We start from the raw sequence: 23,152 nt of genomic DNA, 5'->3' as shown, positions 1-23,152 counted from the left end.
GAATGGGTTGTTATGCTGATAAATTTGTGTTAAAAACATAATTATCTAAAAGCCGCTGGCATTAAAAACACCAGTGCATTTTTGTAATAGAATTATAGATATGGGCTCATCTGTAATAGGGGGAACATGGTTTTAATACAGTAATTGTTTTTTGTGTGAAGAAAAAATAGCACAGTAACAGCACAAAGATGTTAAAGAGGAAGTTTGATATGGTTATTTAGAGATAGTATTAAGAAAAGATATTCTCGGAGAAGAATATGACTGTTTCTGCTAAGCTGTGCAAAAATTGGAACATGTCCTAATTTTCACTCTCAGCTATACATACATTCTTACACACAACTCCCTCATCTCCAAGTATTTCTTCTCTTCCTCTCATTTGGCTTTCATTTGGTTTTATATATGCACTAAGATTATTTTATATATTAAGTAGCAAAATACCTCTGCAAATCAACTACAGTGAAAATAACAAAGGACATCATTCATAGCTGAAATATTAACATTCTAAAAAGAGGGACTTACTCCTAACTAATGGTAATTAAATATTGTTTGTCCAAGGAAAGAGTTTAGAGTCAAAGATGAAGGGGACAGTTTGAATAACAATAGACCTAGGATAAAAGAGATGTGTCTATAATTATGTTTTTCATTTTAAAGTAGAAAATTATTTTACAAACCTAAGAGAAAATTTCATTTTAGGAGACTGTAAACTATTTTTGTGGAATGGATATAACATTTGTCATTTCAAGTTGTTCAGTAATAAAAACTCTCAATGATAGCTGTTTTTATCAGGTCATCTTGAGGAATAAGTGAAATATTATATATATGACATATGGTATGATTTAATACACTATATGAGAATACGCATTCATATATCTCCAAGCTTTAGAAGAAAACATTTCTCAGGATTTCTAGGTATGTGGAATGCCCCTAATACAGCAGTATATCAAGTGCCTGGTAGATGGGCTTGTTTTCATTCTGTGTCTGTTTCATGTCAAAGGTATTGACCTAGATCACATATATTCATTGATTCTATTTAGGTGATCAATGATACAGCATAGTTTCCAGAAGTAATACATGATTACTTTTCAAAAAAAACCCAAAAAAACCTGGTAATGTTCAAAGGAAGGAAGGAAGATACTTCATCCTGCCATCATGATTTAAAAAACAAAACAAAAAACACATGCGTAATCACCAGAAATAAGGCCTCCTTAGCTTATGCAAACTTAGGAGTCATTTTCAGCTCCTTTATTTTCTTTATACTCACTTCCATTTTATTTCCCTCACACTCTAACTCCATTCCATCATAACCCTGCCTTAAAAACCCTGAAACCCAGTGGCTTAATATGACACGCTTGCTCATAAGCGATTTTGTGAAAGTAATTTATTGTGGTTCCAAATGGGTTATCTTTTATTTGTTTCTTCCAGATTTGTCACCATTTGTCTCTTATTTCTCTTGGAGGAGGTATCACTGAACCTTGTTTACTCTAAAGGAGAGAATAAGAAACTTTTCCATGTTTTTCACCAATTTCACGTTGGCTTTATTCTAATCAGTGTGTTGTTGCCTGTTGTGTGAGGACAGGAGGGGCGGGGTGAGAATAGTGGTCCAGGATCTTAATAGGTACATTCAGCCAGCTGAGTCATTCATGTCCTGCCAGTTCATTCCTACAGCTTACAGATATATAACCCCTCCCCTCTATCCTAGGAAGTAAAGGGGAAGGCTCATATCCTCTGAATAAAGTATGGAGCTGCATGCATGTACATATGTTCTACTCTCACCCTTTCTAGTAAATACTCCAGTGTAAAGAGCGATTGTGTTAACTTACCCAAATAAGTCTTACAATAACTCTTCATAATATTCATGTGATTAATGTGAGTCTGGCTGAGAACTTTAGGTAAATTTTAAAGTTACTTTTGGGGCTTTTGTCATATTCTGGATCTTACCACTTGTTATACACGTATTTTCAGTGTCAATAGGAGAGAGAGAAAAAATTTTTTCTTAAACGCTATTTTGAAGAGATTTGTTTATTTAGATTTGTTCATTTTGAAATCTCTTTAGAAACTGAAATTTAAATATACTCACAGGACATTTCTTTTCCTGGGGCACCTGAGTGGTGCAGGAGGTTAAACGTCAAGCTTTTGGTTTCCACTGAGGTATTGATCTCAGGGTGGTGAGATCGAGTCCTGCCTTGGGCTGTGTTCTCAAGCGTGGAGGCTGCTAAGATTCTCTCTTCCTGTCTCTCAGCCCCTCCCCAGTGCACACACATGGTTCGTTTTCTCTCTGAAATAAATAAATCGTTAAAAAAAATACTGCTTTTCCCTTCAGAATGTTATAAAATCAGTAAGGCCCAGGTAATAAGCCTCCAGCAATTAATGGTTAAATTCTACAAAGAAGTTCTTTGAAATGTATATTGGGTGATAATATCCCATCTCCAACTGCTACAATATTACTATGAGCCTAAAACTAGTGACGCAGATGGAGTGAAATCCATAAAAAAAAAAAAATAACAGGATTTTTAGAACTTTTGGATAGTGTATTTTTGACATTTTGGTTAGAAATGCTAAGTTGACTTACAAAAAGTCAATCCAATTTCTGTGCTCTCTGTTTATTTTGTTAGTCTTCTAAGTGAGTCAAGATCAATAGGATCACCATGTTCCTCGGATTCAAATCCAAGATATTGACCTGCAAATAGATAATTCCACTATCCTCATGAGCATGGTTTTACTGTTGGTGTCATTGGCGCTTACTGAGCTTCCTTGGAATTTCTACTGTAAAGTTGTGATAGCCTCTGTTCAACTCAATCAGCGTTTACTAAATTCCTCCAACCATATCCACATGGATTGTATAAGAATGCATGGAAATAAAATCAGTATTATAGATCAGTGTGAAAAGAAAGGGTTACAAAAGGAACTCCATGATTGTATCAGAGTTATGTAAAACATTCACCACAACAGACAAGATCAGGTGACAGTCCTTGTTTGGGGTTCATGCACAGTTTTCAAAACAGCAGGTCTTTGTTCTTAGCTCTTCAGTTCTTGCGGGGCTGTGAACTCATCATAAGATGGGAAGTATGATGTTTTTGCTCTTCCTGAAAATGCGAAAATCTTTTGAAGCTGAATTTGCTGGTAGTCAGTGTAAATGGTAGTAAAGAAATGAAGGAAGCATTTTTGCAAAATGCTATGTAAGGAGTTATTTAAGAGATAGGTTTACTAGTTTATGGGCCTTTAGGAGGATCATTAGAGGGTTTTGTAAAAATTAGCAAAGTAACTTTGAGGAAGTACAACAATAATCCATTAGGTAAATATAAATTCTATATTATTATATTAAATGTAACAGGGAAACGTTTGTGTTTCTGTTCTGGGAGAGCTCTCTGATATTGCTTTTTTAAAACAATTTCCAGGGATATCTATCTAAAGATAATACTTATGGACAACAGCAGCAGAAAAATGTATCTTCTTGGATTTTTTTCAGTTCCTACTTCCATGTGGTTTGTTTTGGCATCCTCCAAATCCCTACCTACTCACATTAAATTCAGAATTGTGAAAGTGGTCGATGTACCCATTTCCATGTTTTTCAACATCATCAAGTCTATTGTGTATTAATCATTAGTTCCCTTTTTGCAGACATACTGGAATTTTAAATTTTAAATGACAGATTTGGGAACAATAAATTTACTGGTTTGTCCCCTTAATGAATGAAATATTTTCATTTGTGTAATTTGGTACTTAAATGTAGCTAACTATAAGAAGGGCACTGATTTTTTAAATTTCAAGAATACATTAAGTTCTTATGTATTTTAAATTTACAGTTATTGTCCTAACCTCAAATTTTGAATATACTATTTTTTCAGAAATATTTTTCTGGGGCCAGGTTTTCTGGGGCTTTCTGCTATTGATTACTTGAGACAACTATTTATTGTGTATGTCATACATACTTGATATAGTTCTATATTCCTCTGTGAAATTAGGGTTGTAGAAATACTTACTTGACCTGCATTATTGTGAGGATTAGTAAAATAAATCATATTAAGTGTATTTGCAAAGGGATTCAGTATGTTATTGAGAATTTAGCCTTTGTACTAACATTTGTTTTGTACTTTATACTTTTATAACTTTGTTCACATATATTTTTGATCTTCATAATAGTTTTATGGACAAGATTGAATATATCTATCCTAATTTGAGATTGTAAGAACTGTTTAATTTCTTTATTTCTAGAGGATATTAATAATCTTATAAAAGTAGATTCAATAAAATGAGAGTCAAAGCAACACTATGTGATTTCCAAGGTCAGAAAATTAATTAGTGACAAACCCAGGGCAAGGCTTCAGGTGCTCTGAGTTTCATTTTAACTTTTTACTCTACCATTATCTTTTCCAAATAGGTGTTTCTCAAAGGATGTAACTGTGCTTTATCTTAAAACATAAGAAAAGTTACCTAACTGTAAGTGAATTCTGATAAAAATATTTGATAAAAGAATTCTCATTTCATCTTTTGACCCTAATAAGACTTGAAAAATATTTTGGACCAAATCTCCTTCATTGAGCATTAACGATTCTCTGTGAGGTGAAATATTAAAAAAAAAAAAGTTTCTTGATTGGCTATAAATTAGTCAAGATCATAGTCCAACTTATAAAGATTTTTCTGCTCAAAAATTTTAAACTGTGGATTCAAAGGAACTCAGTTGCTTCTTTCCAATATAGACAATAATTTCCAGTGACAAATCAGATCTTGGTATGGTTCCTGTATTCTTAGGTAATGTACATCTTGATGGTGCCCAGGCAAGGACTTGGTGCTAATGTGATAAGCTATGACAAGCCTAATATAAGGCTCCTAAAATACAGATACTCTTTAATCTCTTTTTTTATTGCAGGCAGAGGTTTGCCTCCATTTTCTGGCAGGGTGACATAGAAGCTCTTCAGAGATCTAATTAGAAGAACAAGATCAGTAGCAGAGTTAATTTGTTTTACCTGTTTTGTTAGCCTCTCTTCTCTTTAGCAGTCATAGCACCTGGGATATATAAAATAGGAAATGACAAAGATACAAAACAGGGTCCAGTCCCAGTTTAAAATAAACCTCTCACTCTTGGCGGAAATTCCCCCAAATGTACTGATGATTGCTGTGTGAGAGAGAATTCAAGAAAAGGTAGACTATAAAGTGCTTTAAGAATGTCCTAAAGGAATTTCAAGAATTGCGAGTATAAGCAACAGGACGTGTAGTATGTAGATAGAAAATGCTTTCATTTCCTTCTGGCCCATTTTAACTCATTTAACTGTGGCTACTTCTTTTTCTGTCCTTGGGCAAACCCAATGTGTGTGTGGGAGTGGTGGCGGCAGTAGTAGTAGTGGTGGTTGGGGGTTCACTCCCAGATAGTCAACAATTCAGTGATTATTTGTAGTTCCATAAAAAATGGCCAGTTTAGTAATTATCATATATAGTCCAGGATAAAAATAACTACTTTTTCATTAAAAGTTAAAACTTCTTCCCTCTTCCAACTGTTGCAGGCTAGGAAACTGTAGAGGGAAAGGAAACTATGTAGACTTCCTATCCATGTACCCATCCAGCATTTCTAGTGCTCTGTCCCTGCACATTAGGCTACCAAATTGTGGAGAAGTCCAAATGAGGAAAGGAAGGGACCGTAAGAGGTAGAGAGTGATGTCCATTAACTTGAATCAATGTGTTATTGGTTTTCTCTAGCAATGGAAGTATTGATTTCTTTCTCTTCTGTCTCCTTCCCCTCCAAAATAAAAACATGTCTACTGGAGGCATCTTCTCTTTAGTTACTTTTGGAAAATTCCTCTGTCTGGTCTCCTAAGACACGTCTCTTAGCCTTGGAACCATCTGCTGGAATAGCTTCTTTCTTCTGAGGTGTGTTACTTCTTCAAGCCAGCCTTCTGGAGTACGATGTGAAGTAATGTCAGGCTAGCTGTTTTTCTCTCTTTCTGGCCCTTACCTTCTCACGGCCTATATGAAAAACTTATACTTTTTTGCTCCTACAAATTATGGAGGAATAAAGGTTCCTTTTCATTGCTCTATCATGAGAGAATCTGGCTTGTGGGCAGCAGTCATCTCTTTTTCAGTCTCTGTGGTAAGTGTTTTCCCGTATTTGATCTTAGCAATAGTAGATAAATAGAGGGAGAATTTGTCATGCATGTATTTGGATGGACTAAAGTTTTGTGTATTAAGAAAGATTGTAGAAGTGCTTTCTAGTATGCAACTTTTCATTCTTAGGTTTATCTGAGAAACAAGTTTCTCACTATAGAAGACCGTCAGGAATCTTATGGTTCACAATTACATAATTCTTCATGTTACAGACGTCCACTTCCAAAAGATAAAATGTGCCAGCTATCTTTCATTGAGTATTCCTGGTAGTGTTGTCTGTATTATTTGTGTCACTGCTCACCAGAAAGAAAGGTTATTCTGCCAATGAGATCTGGTGCCCGGAATGCTCCAGATGTTAAGCATCTTATGCTTTAAGCATGTCCACAGGGGTTCCTAGTGGACTACATTTGGATATCTAGGATGGTATGCAGGGCAGGAAAAGACTATTCAACAGATAACTTTTGAGTAAACATTAGACATGAGAGAATGCCCCTTAAATCTTGCCATCCAGAAATACTCTCTTAAGTAAAATCACAAATTTAAGGAGTTAATGTCTTGAGTTAAAAGATTAATAATCTATTTTTTCAAGGGCTTATTTAGTTGGGAGAGAAAGAGTGAGCACATGCAAGGGGAGGAGGGATAGAGGGTGAAAGAGAGAATCTCAAGCAGACTCCATGCTGAGCACAGAGCCTGACACAGGGCTCAATCTAAGAACTCTAAGATCGTGATCCAAGTTGAAATCAAGTTTTGTGTAAGCATCAAGTCGGATGCTTAACAGACTCGGTCACGCAGGCACCCCAAGATTAATAATCTATTAATGAATTTAGACCTTTTCCTTTTCAACAAACACCGATAAAGTAGAAAATAAGGAGGCTGGAAGAAGATGTATAGCATGCCCAATAACAAGTTTATGAACATCTGTAGGTAGGTCTGGATTTAAGTTTTGGCCTAGACATATATAAACTAAGTAATGTACTTAAGCAAATTGAGCCTTCTCTATCTTTTTGTAAGTGGAATAAAATTAATTCATTAGGCTATGGTTAAAATGAATTAGGACAAATGCAAATTCTTGGAACATGGTAAGCATTTAATACATGGCAGTTATAACCATCATTATCATCATTTTAAATGTTTATCGAGAATAAGATGCTGAACTTTTTCTATTATCCTTCCTCCCTCCCTTCCTTCCTATCTACTCCAATATTGAAGATATTTAATACTCAGCTGTAAAGATACAAATGTTTAGAGAACAGAGCTCAAGCAATAGTTGTATAATCTTGGGAAATAAGCTAAGAAATACTTGAACTTTGAACAGTAGTTTAAGTAATTTTGATTTTTTTTTTTTGAGAGGGGGAGAAGAACAGAATATTTGTATTAGGACTTATGAGGGCTTGAAAACCATATATATAGCAAATAAATTGACATTTCAAACTTAAAAAAAATTCCTTCTTAAAGCAGTGTCATTTTTTATGTCAGGAGCCCCTACTCCTTATTTCCTTAGGCTTTTTAGAGATTTTAGTGACCAGAAATAAACTGGTCATTAACTACATTCTTGTTCTATTGATTCCCAGTTCCCAAAAGAGCAGCTTCAGTAAGAGGAAGACAAATCTAAGACTTCAGTGACAATTAACCATACTTTTTGGTTACTTCTAATTAGACTTCAAAAATATTTCTTTCCATTGCACAAAGGTTTTTGAGCTTGAGTAACATAGTTTTCAGAAAAATTTGTTTCTTTTAAAATAATAGTTGTAGTCTTAACTGTTGAAAGAAAATTCAAAAAGGCATGGTCTATTTATGCAGTTTCTTTTGTGGCACATTGGCCTCTTTAACCAAACACATTGATAGTTCATAAGCACTTTAAGTAACACTCTTTGGTGGAAAACAGAATTAATTTTCCAAGGACTTGGTAATGATTCAGCAGGAGAACAAAAGCAAAAATTAATGATCTCCATCCTAGACATGAAAATCTTGTACTTAACCTTTTTGGAATTAGTTGTGAAATAATTCTATACAGAAGAAATTTGTTGAACTATTTGGCTTTAATTAGCTTTTGATCAAAAAATATTGAGTAGATTTGCTTCCTGAAATGCATTTCTTCACTGGGTAAAGAACACACATAGGTGCTGTGATTACACTGAGAATATATGAATTCAGTTGTCTAATATATTTCTGAAAATGTTTTAATTGAGGATTATTTGCCCAAAGGGTAAAACTCAAGCAGTCTAAAACTTTAGAACATGAATGATGTTTTGAAAAAAATTTTCCCACAATCTAGTTAGAATGGTGCACCAAGAGTAAACATAGTGAAAGATTTAATATCTAAGACATCTTATGATAGATTCTCTTCTCAGAATGACTCTCATGTTGACCAATAAAATAAAAAGACTGGATTATGCATGGGTTGTTTAGAAAACACTGCTTGATTGTTTCATGGGTGTAAATCTTGTCAAAATTGGTCAAATTATTTACTTTGAATATGAGCAGTTTAGTATGTTTAAATTATACCTCAGTAAAGTCAAGAAAACATAGGTCACCACCAAGTATGAGATAAAAACAAGTGGGGAGCATATGCAAGAGGACAAAGCTGCTCCCCCTTCCCCAACACAGGTTATGATATGACTGAGTTTCAGGTTAGAAGATTGAGGAGAAGGAATTTGCAGAAGAGTTTGTTGTGGAAAAATAAGTTAACTGCTTTCCCTGCCTCCAGTTATCTCTGGGGTGGGAGGCAGGGAATGGAAGGGAGGAAATAGAAAAGAAAAGTTTTTTATGTTGGGGAGGCAGATGGGGTATTAAGATCCTTCCTTTGCTGCCTGAAGCCATAAGACTGAAACCTGTAGACATGCCCAGCAGCTCCAACATGAGGGAAGGAACAAACAGGAGGGAAGCATAATGTTCCTGGGAAGCTTTCTTTGGGCCTGAGAATGGTATGGATTAGACATGAATGATTCTGAGGTGCCTGGGTGGCTCAGTTGGTTAAGCACCTCACTTTGGCTTAGGTCATTATCTCAGGATCCTGGAATCAAGCCCAGTGTCAGGTTCTCTGCTCAGCAAGGAGTTTGCTTCTCCCTCTCCCCCTATCCCTTCCCCTATTCATACTCATGTGTCTGTTCTCAAAGTCATGTAAATAAGTAAAATCTTAAAACAAAACAAAACAAACCGTGAATATTTCTATGTGCCCAAGTAATGAGGAGGTTGGCAGAAGCAAGAGGATGGATGAATCAGATGTGTGTTACCTAGGGGTAAACACAGCTGAAATATTAAAGTGGAAGTCATTTTGAGGAGTCTGTGAAAAGTGAAAAGGTACGACTATAGAAAGACTGCCTTTTGTCAGAGCCAGCCCAGATACAAAATGTTGGCAGTCAAGGATTTCAGTAGTTAACAACTATAGACCGTCTGAGCCTCATAGTCGCCGTCCATCATGCTTGATTGTCAGTAAACCTCACCTCCTGACTTCAAGAGGAAGGACAAGAATCCTTAAATTGAGCAATGTTGAAACTCAGATTTTTAAAATAATCTTAAATGGGACTTTTATGCAAAAAGAAACAAACAAAAAAACACTTTGAATTCCATATAGAGAGATGAAGACAGAATTATTCCTAAATTCTGTGGACAATTATAATTCAGAATACATGCTTATTTACCAGTATTTTGATCTCAGAAAGAATTGGAGAATAAAGAAAAAAAGTCAAAAAAAGCAAATCAAAATAAGTAAAAATAATTCCTGGTGAAATAGACACTGAAATAGTTACTTTGTTAGCTGCATCTGTATTAAGCTATATTATCTTAATATTTGTTATAATTCATAGCAGTAGCCTGTCTTTTCTTAATATGTTTATACTTACAGTTATGGGAAACTATATTTGGAAGCAAATCTTATATCTTAATTTGCTTGTAATAAGGAAATGAAAGAACATATAGTTACTTTTTTTAATAAAAATATCAGTAATTAGTAAGGAAATGAGCAAATGTGAATAAATTTACTTCGGAGATACGCTACTCATATCTCAAAATTCCATCGGAATTATGTTAAGTATTTTGAAAATAGTACTTTGATAATCTTGCTTTTAATATTTATATTTATATGTACATGCAAAGCTACATAGACTCATATATATGGCCCTGTATATGTATATTTATACATGAAGATAAATTATTTTTTAAAAGTCTCTGTTATGATGTATTACATTTAAATTCAGCCTTAATAGGCTTGACTCAATATTTACCAATATTCTTTTGAGGTCTTACTTTTTAAACAAAATCAAAATCTAAGATATACAATGAAGTTAACATAATCCTTTAATTATAAAGAGTGAATTCTGTGGTAATCTTTTTTTTTATTTTCAAAGATGATAAATTAGCTATTTATCCTTTTATGCTAAATTTTTCTTCACATGACACTGGATTAGTTCCCTTAAGAGTCACAGCTCCTATGTTTTGCTGTTACTCAGTTTATGAAGCTTTAAAACAGCTTAGTATTCTCCTAAATCATTCTGTCACTTGGAATCCATACCTAATTTCTCACATCTATCCATTAATGTTCAGCCTTTCTAGTATAATAAGTTTTTGAGACATTCACACTGAAATTTCTTCTTTCCTGTATTCCTCTCACTTAATATAAAGTTTTCTGAAATTTGCCATTTAAATAGGTAGCTAAATTAAAGTCCAGAGCTGTTGAAATGTTAATAATTAAAAACAACAGCAACAACAAAAATCCCAGATACTTATATCCAGAATTCCTCTTCCCTGTGTCCTATGCATATAAAATTAGAGAAATAGTATATCTTTCTAACTTCAGCAAGTTTGTTTGCAAAATTTAAATTTAGGAAATTAAAATATTTCCTTAAAGCACATTATCAATGTTAATACTTTTTTCCCCGTCAGAAATTTTTCTTCTTTCTCATGATTGAGAAGAGAACCTACATTGATTGTCACTATCGGTCATTTAAATATTAGAAATTTTCTCTATCTGGGGATGCCTGAGTGGCTCAGTTCATTAAGGCACTGCCTTTGGCTCAGGTCATGATCCTGGAGTTCCGGGATCGAGTCCCACATCCGGCTCCCAGGTCCACGGGGAGTCTGCTTCTCCCTCTGACCTTCTCCCCTCTCATGCTCTCTCTCTCCCTCTCTCTTTCTCTCTCTCACAAATCAATAAATAAAATATTTTTTAAAAAAGAAAGAAATTTTCTCCATCTGCATTATTTTTTTGTTGAGTGGCATCCAAACAGATTTTTCTAATAGCATAGATATATGTCCCTATGGCTAAAATAGGACCTAACATGTACTGAAAATTCTGTAAAGGTATAAAGAAATAATGGCTGGAGAGTTGTCATGAAGGGATATTAGAGAAGTAAATCAGAAAAAGCTTGATTCTTTGTGATTGGTGTCATACTCTATAATGTCATGCCCGAGAAATCTTCCAGTTTTAACTCTCTTCAGCCAGAACATTTAGATACCTGTTTTTATTGAGACATGTTAAGGGCAGGGGTCTTTTTTGTGTGTGTGTGTGCTTTTGTGCTTTTTTTGCTTTTGTGCTTGGCTCATAATAGATGTTCCATAAATATTGAGTGATGACTGGGCATGCTTTTGAATGTGGGGAGGCAAAGTGATTACCAAAAGGTTAGGATCCAGGAGTGGTATCATAGCTTGTCCACCTGCAGTGGAAAGAGATTTGGGTCACCGAAGGTGAAGTACTTCATCATTTTGCTTGAGGTCAGTGCTGGTTTTAGAAATGAACAGTAAAATGGGAGCATTGCATGAGAGTGTTTGTACTTGTCTAGACTGTTAGAGTATGGTATTTCACTTGGAACCTGTGGCATTAATAAATCTCCACACTGTTCTCCAGAGCGGCTGCATTCCCACCACAGTGCAAGAGGGTTCCCCTCTCTGCACATCTTTGCCAATACCTGTTGTTTCTTGTGTTGTTAGTTTTGGCCCTTTTGAAAGGTGTGAGGTGGTAATGAGTATAGTCTCTCATTTACAAATGAGAAAATGAAATTATGATTTGCCCACAGCAGTGGAGGAAGCGTCTTTCAGACTGGGTTCACTCTTCTTGCATTATGTGGTGTTTAATGTACTTTAAAAAGTGCATTAAAAAATATTAAGAGAACAGATCAAGTTTATATGGTGATAGAAGAAGATATTGGACTCAAAATAACCTTCTAGCTGTAAATCTAATGCTCTGCCCATAATACCAAAATAATTACAGTAATTGAGTAACTATTAGTTGTAGGCTGCGTGTTAAATATTCTCATCCTGCGATAGTCCCCTATGATAATCCTGTGTATGATTCCTGACTTTTGTTTGATTTTCTTCCCTACCTTCCCATCTCCTGCCTCAGTTGTGTTATCTAATGTGGCTCAATGGCTAGGCTAATGTCCATTAATAGGAAGCAAATATTAGAATATTTATTGAATTGCTATTTGTTGTTGTTGTTGTTGTTGTTTAAATGAAGGTTTATATGTTCTACCGTCAAATGGCATCCTCTGAGTCTAGTCAACTGCCAAGGCTTACGAAACCGTAAACACTGTACTTTTAAGACCTATACTAACTGACGGAAATGAGTGGCTATAATTCACTTGAGAACTCTTAGGGAAAAAGGTTAGAGATGATACAAAACACAAGTAGGGTCCTATTTGTAGTTGTTTCTTACGTACAGCTATTAACCTTAGGTGCACTGGTACATAGCGAAAGGAAGAAAAATGAAATAAAATCAGAAAAGATGAGAGGTGAAATACTCATTACTCATGTTTAAATGAGAGAGGACTATGTTCCAGGCTACTTAGATAATCATTTAAGCTTTATATTATCTTTAAAACGCAGATAGGTTAATATTTTACGGATAGTGGAACTGAATCCCACTGAAGTTATATGATGTTCTCAAGCCCTTCTAGATGGTGTTGGAGCTGTTATCCAACCTAAGGTTTCTGATTTGCAAGACTACTTTATTTTGCTATATTGTACTTCATTATATTTCGGGAACATATAATAGGTTGCTTGTTTTTCTGTTATTCATCCAACCAGTTGTCCCTATTTTTCTGTTATTTACCTAACAACCTCGGACAATTTGTGTATTTGCATATTTTCTCTTTTACACTCTTTAATGTAAGCCCTTACCTGTTCTTCATTTTGTGTGTGAGAGTTAATAGGCTCGAGTCAGGAAAGGTTTACTATCCTTTGTACTTTTTGCCATAAACTGTTCTGAATTATTTCATCAGATGGCATTCTTATGGAACTAAATTATAGTGAATAAGGAAAACAAATTTATTTTGTCTCTTGCAGAAGAGTATACAGTAAATACCGATGAAATTACTAGACCTGTCAACTGGCTGCTGAGTAAATATGTGAGATATTCAGGCCATTTTCTCTCTGAAAGTAGCATTTCTTATTGATTTATGTTTAAGTATACCAGTAATAAGAAACTGCCAAATAAAAACACCTGAAAATATTCAAAGCAAAAAATAAAGTCACCGAAGCTTCACAATTAATGTAGTCATGGCTGGGTACATTTAAAATAGAGAACATGCACACATTTTATTGTTTTACTTGAGGGATGCAAGATGCCTGATACTGACTGAGTTTTGCACCATTGAAATGGAGGCTTCTGGGAGAAAGATACATTTCACACCTGAGTGGCTTTTTGCAAATTGAAATTGGTGCTTCTTTCTGTCAGAGAATTGTGGTCCTGAAGGTTTACCCTTGCCAAAATATCCCCTAAATGATTTCATATCTTGATTTTTGAGTTCAGTTCCTATAGAGATTTTAAGGCTGCATTTGCCTCAAATTACTTATTTTCTTGATTTTATTCTTTTAATATTTAAAACATTCTGAAGCCAATAACATGGAAATTTTTTTTTTTTTTTGACAAACTTGGGGGAAAGTGCTTATATCTGCTGATGGTCAGGAAGTAGAAGCCTTTTCCAGGTGATTCTTAGCTTGAAGAGTTTTAGTTTGTCTTCTTCTGTCTTTTAGGGAATATTTGTAACAAACTCACACTTAGTAGCACTTCGCATAGTGAATCACTGACATTACTATAGAAGCTAACATTAAATTTGAAACAGTAAATTGATCATTCTTTTTCCTTTATCATTTTACTATATATATTTTTTCATCATGGTAAGTATATTCTTTAATCCCTATCCCTTATTTCTCTCATCCCCTCACTCCTCTCCCCTCTGGTGATCGATCATCAGTTTGTTCTCTGTTGTTATGAGTCTGTTTCGTGATTTGCCTCTCTTTCTCTCTTTTCCCTTTGTTTTTTTTTTTTTCTTAAATTCCACATCTGTGTGAAATTATATGGCATTTGTCTTTCTCTGACTGACTTATTTCACTTAGCATGATATTCTCTAGCTGTATGTTGTTGCAGGTGCCAACATTTCATTCTTTTTATTGCTGAGGAATATTCAATTTTGTATTTGTGTGTGTATCTCACCTCTTTATTCATTAATTTATTAATGGACACGGGCAATTTTCATAGTTTGGCTATTGTAAATAATGCTGCAATAAACATAGGGGTGCATACATCCCTTCAGAATCATGTTTATGTATTTTTTGAGTTAATACCTGGTAGTGTTATTCTTGGATTTGTATGATAGTTCTGTTTTTAATTTTTTCAGGAACTTTCATATTGTTTTCCACACTGGCTGCACACAATTTACATTTTCACCAACAGTGCAAGAAGGTTTCTTTTTTTCCACATCCTTACCAACATTTGTTTTTTCTTGTGCTTTTTATTTTAGCCATTCTGACAGGTATGAGGTGGTATCTCATTGCGGTTGAGTTGCATTTCCCTGATGTTGAATAATGTTGAGTATCTTTCCATGTGTTTGTTGGCCCTCTTATCTGGGGGAGATACATGTGCTCATGTTTTCTGCCCACTTTTAAGTTAGCTTACTTGTTTTTTGAGTGTTGAGTTATGTAAGTTCTTTTTTTTTTTTTTAATTTAATTTAATTTTTTTTCAGTGATCCAAAATTCATTGTTTATGCACCACACCCAGTGTTCCAGGCAGTATGTGCCCTCCTTAATACCCACCACTGGGCTCACCCAACCCCCCCATCTTCTCCCCTCCAAAACCCTCAGTTTGTTAAGTTCTTTATATATTTTGGATATGAACCCTTTTTGGATATGTCATTTGCAAATGTCTTCTCCCATTCCATAGATTGTCTTTTAGTTTTGTTGATTAATTCCTTTGCTATGCTTTTTATTTTGATGTAATCCCAATAGTTTATTTTTGCTTTTTTTCTCCCTTGCCTCAGGAGACATATCTAGAGAAATGCTACTATGGCCAATGTCAGAGACATTACAGCCTGAGTTCCTTTGTAGGATTTTTATGGTTTTAGATCTGACATTTAGGCCTTTAATTCATTCTGAGTTTATTTTTGTCTATGGTGTACAAAAGTAGTCCAATTTCTTTTGCACGTAGCTGTGCAGGTTTTCTAACAGCATTTGTTGAAGAGATTTTTTCCCATTGGGTGTTTTTTCCCTCTTTTGTCAAAGATTAATCTACCATATAATTGTGGATTTATTTCTGGATATTCTGTTCTATTCATATATGTGTCTACTTTTATGCCAATACCATAGTGTTTAATTTACTACTGCTTTGTACTGTAACTTGAAATCTGGAATTGTGATACCTCCAGTTTTGTTTTTCTTTTTAGGTTTGCTTTGGCTTTTCAAGGTCTTTTCTATACAAATTTTAGGACTGTTTGTTTTTCTTGTGGTTCCTTTTTAGTTTCATCGTGTTGTGGTAAGAAAAGATATATGGTATAACTTTGATTTTTTGAATTTGTTGAGACTTTTTTGTGACCTAATAATATGTGATCTGTTCTGGAGAATGTTCCATGTGTACTTGAAAAGAATGTAAAGTCTACTGTGTTAGAATGGAATGTTCTGAATGTATCTGTTAAATCCATCAAGTCCAGTGTGGAATTCAAAGTGAGTGTTTCCTTGTTGACTTTCTGTTTGGATAATCTGTCCATCAGTGTAACTGGGGTATTAAAGTTCCCTACTTTAACGTATTACTCTTATATCTTTTATGTTTGTTATTAACTGTTATAGATATTTGGGTGTGCCCATGTTGGGTGCATAAATATTTATAATTGTTATATCTTGTTGGATGCCCCCTTTATTATTACATGGTGTCCTTTTATCCTTTCTTGTTATGTCCTTTCCCCCCCTCTTGTTATAACCCTTGTTTTAAAACCTATTTTGTTGGCTATAAGTATTGCTAGCCCAGCTTTTTTTGATGTCCAATTTCATGATAGATATTTCTCCATCCCCTCACTTTTAATTTGCATGTTTCTTCAGGTCTAAACAGCATGTAGACGAGTCATACTTTTTTTTATCCATTCTGCCCCTCTGTGTCTTTTGACTGGAGCATTGGGTCCATTTATAGTCAGGGTAATTATTGATCTATATGTACTTATTGACATTTTGTTACTTGTTTTTTGGTTGTTTCTATAGGTTTTCTCTGATCCTTTCTTCTCTTTCTCTCTTTCATGGTTTATTGGCTTTCTTTTAGTGATATAGCTGAGTTTTCTTTCTCTTTATTGTTTGCATATCTATTACTGGTTTTTGATTTCTGTTATTATTAGGTTTGTATATAACATCTTCTGTTATATAGCAGTCTATATTAAGTTGATGGTTGTTTAAATTTAAAACCCATTCTTTACTCCTTTTCTGCCCATGTTTTAGGTATGTGATGTCATATTTTCATCTTTTTGTTTTGGAGGACTTTGATTTTTATAGAAGTATTTATTTTTACTGTCTTGGTGTTGTCCCCCCCCCTTTTTATACTGTCACTTATGGTCTTTTCTTTCCATTCAGAGAATCCCCTTTAATATGTATGGCATGGTTATGAACTTTTTTAGTTTTTGTTTGTCTGAGAAATTCTTTCTCTCTCTTATTTGGAATGATAGCCTTGCTGGATAGAGTATTCTTGACTGTAGATTTTTCCCTTTCAGCATTTTGAATATATCATACCACTCTCTTCTGGTCTGTGAAATTTCTGCTGAAAAATTCCTTGATAATCTTATGGAGTTTCCCTTGTATGTAACTGTCTTTACTTTTGCTGCTTTAAACATTTTTTCTTTATCACTGCTTTTTGCCATTTTAATTACTATGTGTCTTGGTGTGGACCTCCTTGGGTTGAATCTTTTGGGGGGCTCTCTGTGCCTACTGGATCTGGATATCTGTACCTTCTGCAGATTAGGGAAGCTTTCAGCTATTATATCTTCAAATAAAATTTTCTGCCTCCTTATGTCTGTCTTCTGAGATTGCTTTAATGTGGATCTTATGCTTGATAGAGTCACCAAGACTATTCTCAATTTGCATAATATTCTTTTCTCTTCTTTGTTCAGCTTGGTTACTTTTTATTACTCTGTCTTCCATGTCATTAATTCATTCTTCTGCTTCATCTACCTTGTTATTTATTTTATCAAGTGTATTTTTAATTTCTTTTATTGTGTTCTTGATCTCTGATTGGTTCTTTTTTCATCTCTGTGTTAAGAGTCTCACTGATGTCTTCTACTCTTTTCTCAAATCCAGTGAATATCTTTTAGATCATTTCAAATTCTCAATCAGGCATATTACTTACATCCTTTTCACTTTGGTTTCTTGCTGAGGTTTGGTCTTGTTCTTTCATTTGGGAGATATTTCTTCTCATTTTGTCTGACTTTATGTATGTGTTTCTGTGTGTTAGGAAGGTCAGCTACTTTTCTTGCTCTTAACCATAATAGCCTAATGAAAAAGAAGTCCTTTAATTCTCTACAGTGCAGTGTCCCTCTTTCCCCATGGTCTGGTTCTTTAGGGAGTGTCTCTTATGTGTGTTACATGTGCTCTGCCATTGAGTTTTCCCTCTTTTTCCTTCAGTCCAGTTGTCTGCAGAGACACTCTGCCTGATGTGGGCAGTGTTTGGTCTCCAGCAGGGATGAGTATGTTTTAACGAAGTGTACAGTGGTCTGCTTGTGAAATGAGACTTGCTTCTGCTGCCTTAGAACTAAGGTCCCACAAAATGTGTGGGTCAGGAGATGTGGTGTTGGCAGGGTTTGTGTTACTTTTCTTGGGGGAGGGGCCCGTAGCACCTGGATTGAGGGGAGTGTGACTGGGAAAGGCAGATCTGCCAAAGGTAGGGGATTGCAAGAGGCAGCTCAGTGCAAGTAAGTTAGGCAAGGAGTGCAGGTACTAGGCTTATTCCCACAGGTGGCCACTGCTTATGATGGGGTGTAGGGGAGGGAAATGTGGCCTGCCAGCTCTTTTGTTTCTGGATGGGTCTCCCTGTGATTTCTGTCTCTTTGTAACATACTCTGAGATGAGCAAATCATTGTCCCTGTGGTCTGCCCCTGCTTTTTTTAAACTGCTGGTTTTAAGCTGTACCTGCATGGTTCATTTGTCCTGCTGTTTCTTAAGGGCTTCCTAAAACCTTCTGGCGCTCCCATAGCTAAGACCAACAATTTTTAAAACTCCAGGCTTTAAGTCCAGCCAATTTTAAGAACTCACGAAATTTGGTCCTTCAAAGGCAAATATTATGGGAATTCATCCTCTTATTGTGTGGACTCCCCAGTGGGAAAGTCTGTTTTCCATCCTTCTCATCTCCCCCCATCTTCCTCCCCACCATGGACATTTGAGGATTGCCTTACTCCCAGAGCACATCTTCACCCTTCCTATCTTCTTCCATGTGGCCTCTTTCCTACCTTTAGTTGTAGAGTTTGTTCTGCCAGTGTTTGGGTTATTTTCTGGTTATTTACACAGATGTGAGTGTTACCTAATTGTGTCTGTGGAATGAGGTGAGCTTAGGGTCCTACTGTGCCATTTTCCAAACTGATCATTCTTATACAAATATTTTTATACATTAAAAGTATATTGAACTTGGAATCTAAGTTGTATTTTAATAGGAAGAGTGATTGAAGAACAATAAGCATTTATAATTAAGAGCTGAAAACTAGTTTAAATAAAAATGAAAAGATTCTGGGCTCTGATCCTCATCTTCAAAATTATTTTGGAGGCCAGAAGATTATTTTCTTGGGATTTCTTTCTAGCAGTGGCAGGGGCAAGTAAAGGAGTAAGTAGTGGAAAAAAGACTAGATGTTAATTAGTGAGATCTTTTAAAGGGCTGTTCACTTTTTGCAAAATCATAGTTCTAAGTACTTCATGATTTGGCTTTTACCCCAAACCTCTAATGAAGTGATAGTATGTAGAAATTGAATGTCTCATTATTTTGTGGCAAAAAAAAATACCTTTCCCTCTCTCTGTTTTTGTACACTTCCAAAACTTACAGTCTTCAAATGCTTGAACTCCAGTTCTCCCACAATCCTTTTTGTCCCTCTCAGTCTCAGATCTCTGTGAGGGACTTTCTCCATGTGTTGACTCTTTTCCCCACTCCGTTATGATCATTTGAGGCAACTTAATAATTACTCTAATAGAGATAATAATTGATAGTATATTATGTCAGATAACATATTTTGAATTTAATAGTAATTTTTAGTGTGAAGTTCTAGCAACAGTCGGTTATTTGAGAGAAATTCAGGCTGTACATTTTCTCCTGCTCTCAAAATATACCACAGGTAAGTGAGGAAATTTTATAAACAGTCTCGCATTTAAAACATATTAACGTATTGACAAAGATAAATAATAGCACAGAATGGGGACAAATTTCAAACTAAGTAAAATTTTATCCTGGCAAACTTTACCCTCCTTTTAGGTAACTGTTTCCAACTTCATTGACTTTAGATTACTCTGTCCTCTTTTATAATCTGAAGATCCAACCCAATTAAGCTGGATTGCCCCATGTAGACCTTCTTTTGTCCTGACCCATCATCCTGCTTCCCTCGAGTTTATGGTTTGGTTGATGCCATTTTCCAAGGCAATTAAAAAAAAAAAAAAAAAAGAATTCTCAAGCAGAGAGAGCCTGTCATGATGTCATGCTGTCAGATCCATGCTGGTCAAAGCAGGAAAGCAGGGCTAGGTGAGATTTTCGTTTCTGGTAGGTAATGGTTATTTTTTTTCCCCCCTGAAATATTTTATTTACTTATTTGAGAGAGGGAGAGCCTGCATGTACACACATGTGCTGGAAAAAGAGCAAAGGGAGAGGGAGGAGGAGAGAAATAGAGATTTCCTGCTAGGAACGCAGTCCCATAACTCTGAGACCTGAGCTGAAATCAAGAGTCAGACTCTCAACCAACTAAGCCACCCAGGTGCATTAACCAGCACCCTCCCACCCTTTTCTAAGGATTTATTTAATTATTAGAGAGTTAGAAAATGGTTATTATAGATTTGATAAGGGGCCCCTTGGTGACTCAGTCAGTTAAGTGTCTACCTTCTGTGCTTAAGTCATGATCCCAGAGTCCTGGGATTGAGCCCCACATCAGGCTCTCTGCTCATCAGGGAGCCTGACTTGTTCTCCCTGATTGTGTTCTCCCTGATTGTGCTCTCCTTCTCGTTCTCTCTTTCTCTGTCAAATAAATAAATAACATCTTTAAAAAAGAAGAAATAATTATGACTCAAAGAGTGAAGTTCAGATAATTCACTATCAGTCAGATTGCTGAAAGACAAAGTGTATACAAGCAGGGACATTCATTAAGACTAAAATATTTTCTGTATCATTTTAATACCCTATAATTACATTCTTTATAGTACTATACTTCAGTATAATTACTGGATACTTGTCTATCTCCTTCAAGAGATAGTGATTTCTTTGAGTTCACAGACTGGGCCTTTGATCTTTGTATTCCTAGTGATTGCCGCACATTACTGTCAAGTAAATAAATGCATGTTCAGTGGTTACAAAGGAATTATTATTTTTCAAGTTTCTGCTGGAAAAGTTCCTTTATTCCGGACTCTTCAGAACCATTTTTGGTCTTCTATCTAGAGACTTGACTCAATGTCAGTAAGACTCAAATGTTTATAGTTTATATATTATTAAACACCTACTGTGTGTTTTTTGAGGATTAGGGTGTCTGGAGAAAAGGGATATCAATTTACATTTTTTAGTATGTTCAATTCAGAAGGAGAAACAAGAAATTTGGCTAGAGCCTGGATTCCCTGTTCATTCAATAGACTTATACTTAGGTTATACCCTTTATTAAATAACTTTCTACTTAAAAGTGTTTAAAAGGCAGAATTGGAAGCAGTGGGAGTGATTATTACCTGCTGGAATTGGATTCAAGAGTAGAGATTTTGATCTGCCAGAGTGACCCCTGTAAATTTCTCTACTTGTTTTCGTCCTGAGTAACTCAGTTGTTCTCTGGGCAACCAATCTCATTTGCTTGGAACCAGGTCCCTCAAGGCTTTTAAAGTAAACATTTTATTAATTTGAAGAAACTTTTCTAAGTTTAATATTGAGAAAATTACTTTTTTTATTTTTTATTTCTAGGAAATAAATAGTTCCTGAAATATAGTTCAATAGCCATAAGGGAATTCATGAGGTCTTTCGTATCTTATTTCAAGTTAGATATAGCTCTCTGGGATCAAAAGCATATTTCTTATGCAATTTGAAAGTGTTGTTTTAAGAGATTTTAGTTCTAGAGAAAGGAAACCAGAAGGAAAGGAAAGGAAAACACTTTGGGAAGAAAAAAAAATCTCTGGTAGGGTCAGTCCTTCTTATACTACATAGTGTTGTCATCACTCTGATTCTTTCCATTTTTATAGAGAAAACCATATCATAGTAGGCATGGTGGAGAAGAGGAACCAAATAATAATGATCAAGCCAACTCCTGAATATTTAAGAAGTTGAGTGGAGGACAACAGACAAAATGTTAGTCTATTCAGATTCCTTAATAAAATTGAATTCCAATTTTAAAAAATGAAAAATTGGATTTTATTTGTCCTACTTACTTGAAATTAAAAAAAAACAACTTTACACAAAGATGGCACTTTAAGGGTGTTTTCTAACATGTTCTAATATTTTCTAACATGTCACTTGGGTGTGCAACCTTGAAGACATTTATATGTTATTTATCCAAGAGTGAAGAATTGTATTATTGAAGAACTGTGAGTAGGAACTAAATTCATAACTAATGTGTTTGGTTATGGATATACCTTTCTAACAAATTAAAGATTTTCAGTGCCTGAGTTGTTCTATTAAACACAGAGGTATGTTTTCATATGCTTTTTGACCCACTAGGGATTTAAGCAGCAAAGACCATTCATGGCCTCTGAAAACATACTATGTTTAACTGACATGTGAACTGCGGCATTCACAGCCAGCTTTACAGGGTGAAATGGAGGGGCAGTTTTGCCAAAAATAGAGAATGATTAAAGTCAAGAGAAATTTTAAATGAGCCTATAAATCTGGCTTTTTCAGAAAAGACAAAAACTTTCAGACCTGTGTATCAGGGAAAAATACAGGGGAAAACAATCAACTTTTAAAAGAAGTTTTTTAAGTCTCACTTTACAAATCACTGAATATCAATTTTTTTCTCCCAGGAGATATAATAGATATTTCATCTAACTGCACTGGGTATTAGAGCAAAGAATGAATTGAAAGTTTTATTCAGCTTGTTACAACATATTTGTGTCCTGGAGACTTTTCTACTTAGAGGAGAACCCATTAAAATATGCCTAGATGGAAAGCAAAAGAGGAAGGCAAAGTTAACAAAAAATCCATTTCTCATAATTTTGGAATTTAGATGCTGCTTTTTTCCCCCCTCTCCTTTTCTTCCTCCTCCCACTCCTCCTCCAGTGCTCTTTAACTTTTTACAAAGTCAGTTCTTTACACTCATTACAAATACTCTAGATTTGATAGCTTGCTAAAACCATATTGACGACCTTACATGAAGATCCTTTTTGTATCTTTGCAAAATTCGTGGTTCATTGTGTCAACAATTTGTGTCTCTCTTAATGGAAAAATACTATCACATGGTGAGATCAAGAGTTTATAAAGTAATTGATAAGTTATTTTTTCTTTTACAGCTCACTCTTATTTGCTCACTGGTGATCTTGCTTTAAACATTTCACATTTAGAATCATAACATTCCATCTTTAAAAAATAAATGTGTTAGACGAATTTAAGTGATTTGTACTTAAAAAAAGCTTTGTTATGTTTTTAAAATGTCATATAAAGCA

The sequence above is a fragment of the Enhydra lutris genome, unplaced genomic scaffold, assembly GCF_002288905.1.
Source record: "Enhydra lutris kenyoni isolate GAN:26980312 unplaced genomic scaffold, ASM228890v2 scaffoldscaffold25, whole genome shotgun sequence".
NCBI lineage: Eukaryota > Metazoa > Chordata > Mammalia > Carnivora > Mustelidae > Enhydra > Enhydra lutris.
This window is presented reverse-complemented; position numbering follows the sequence as displayed.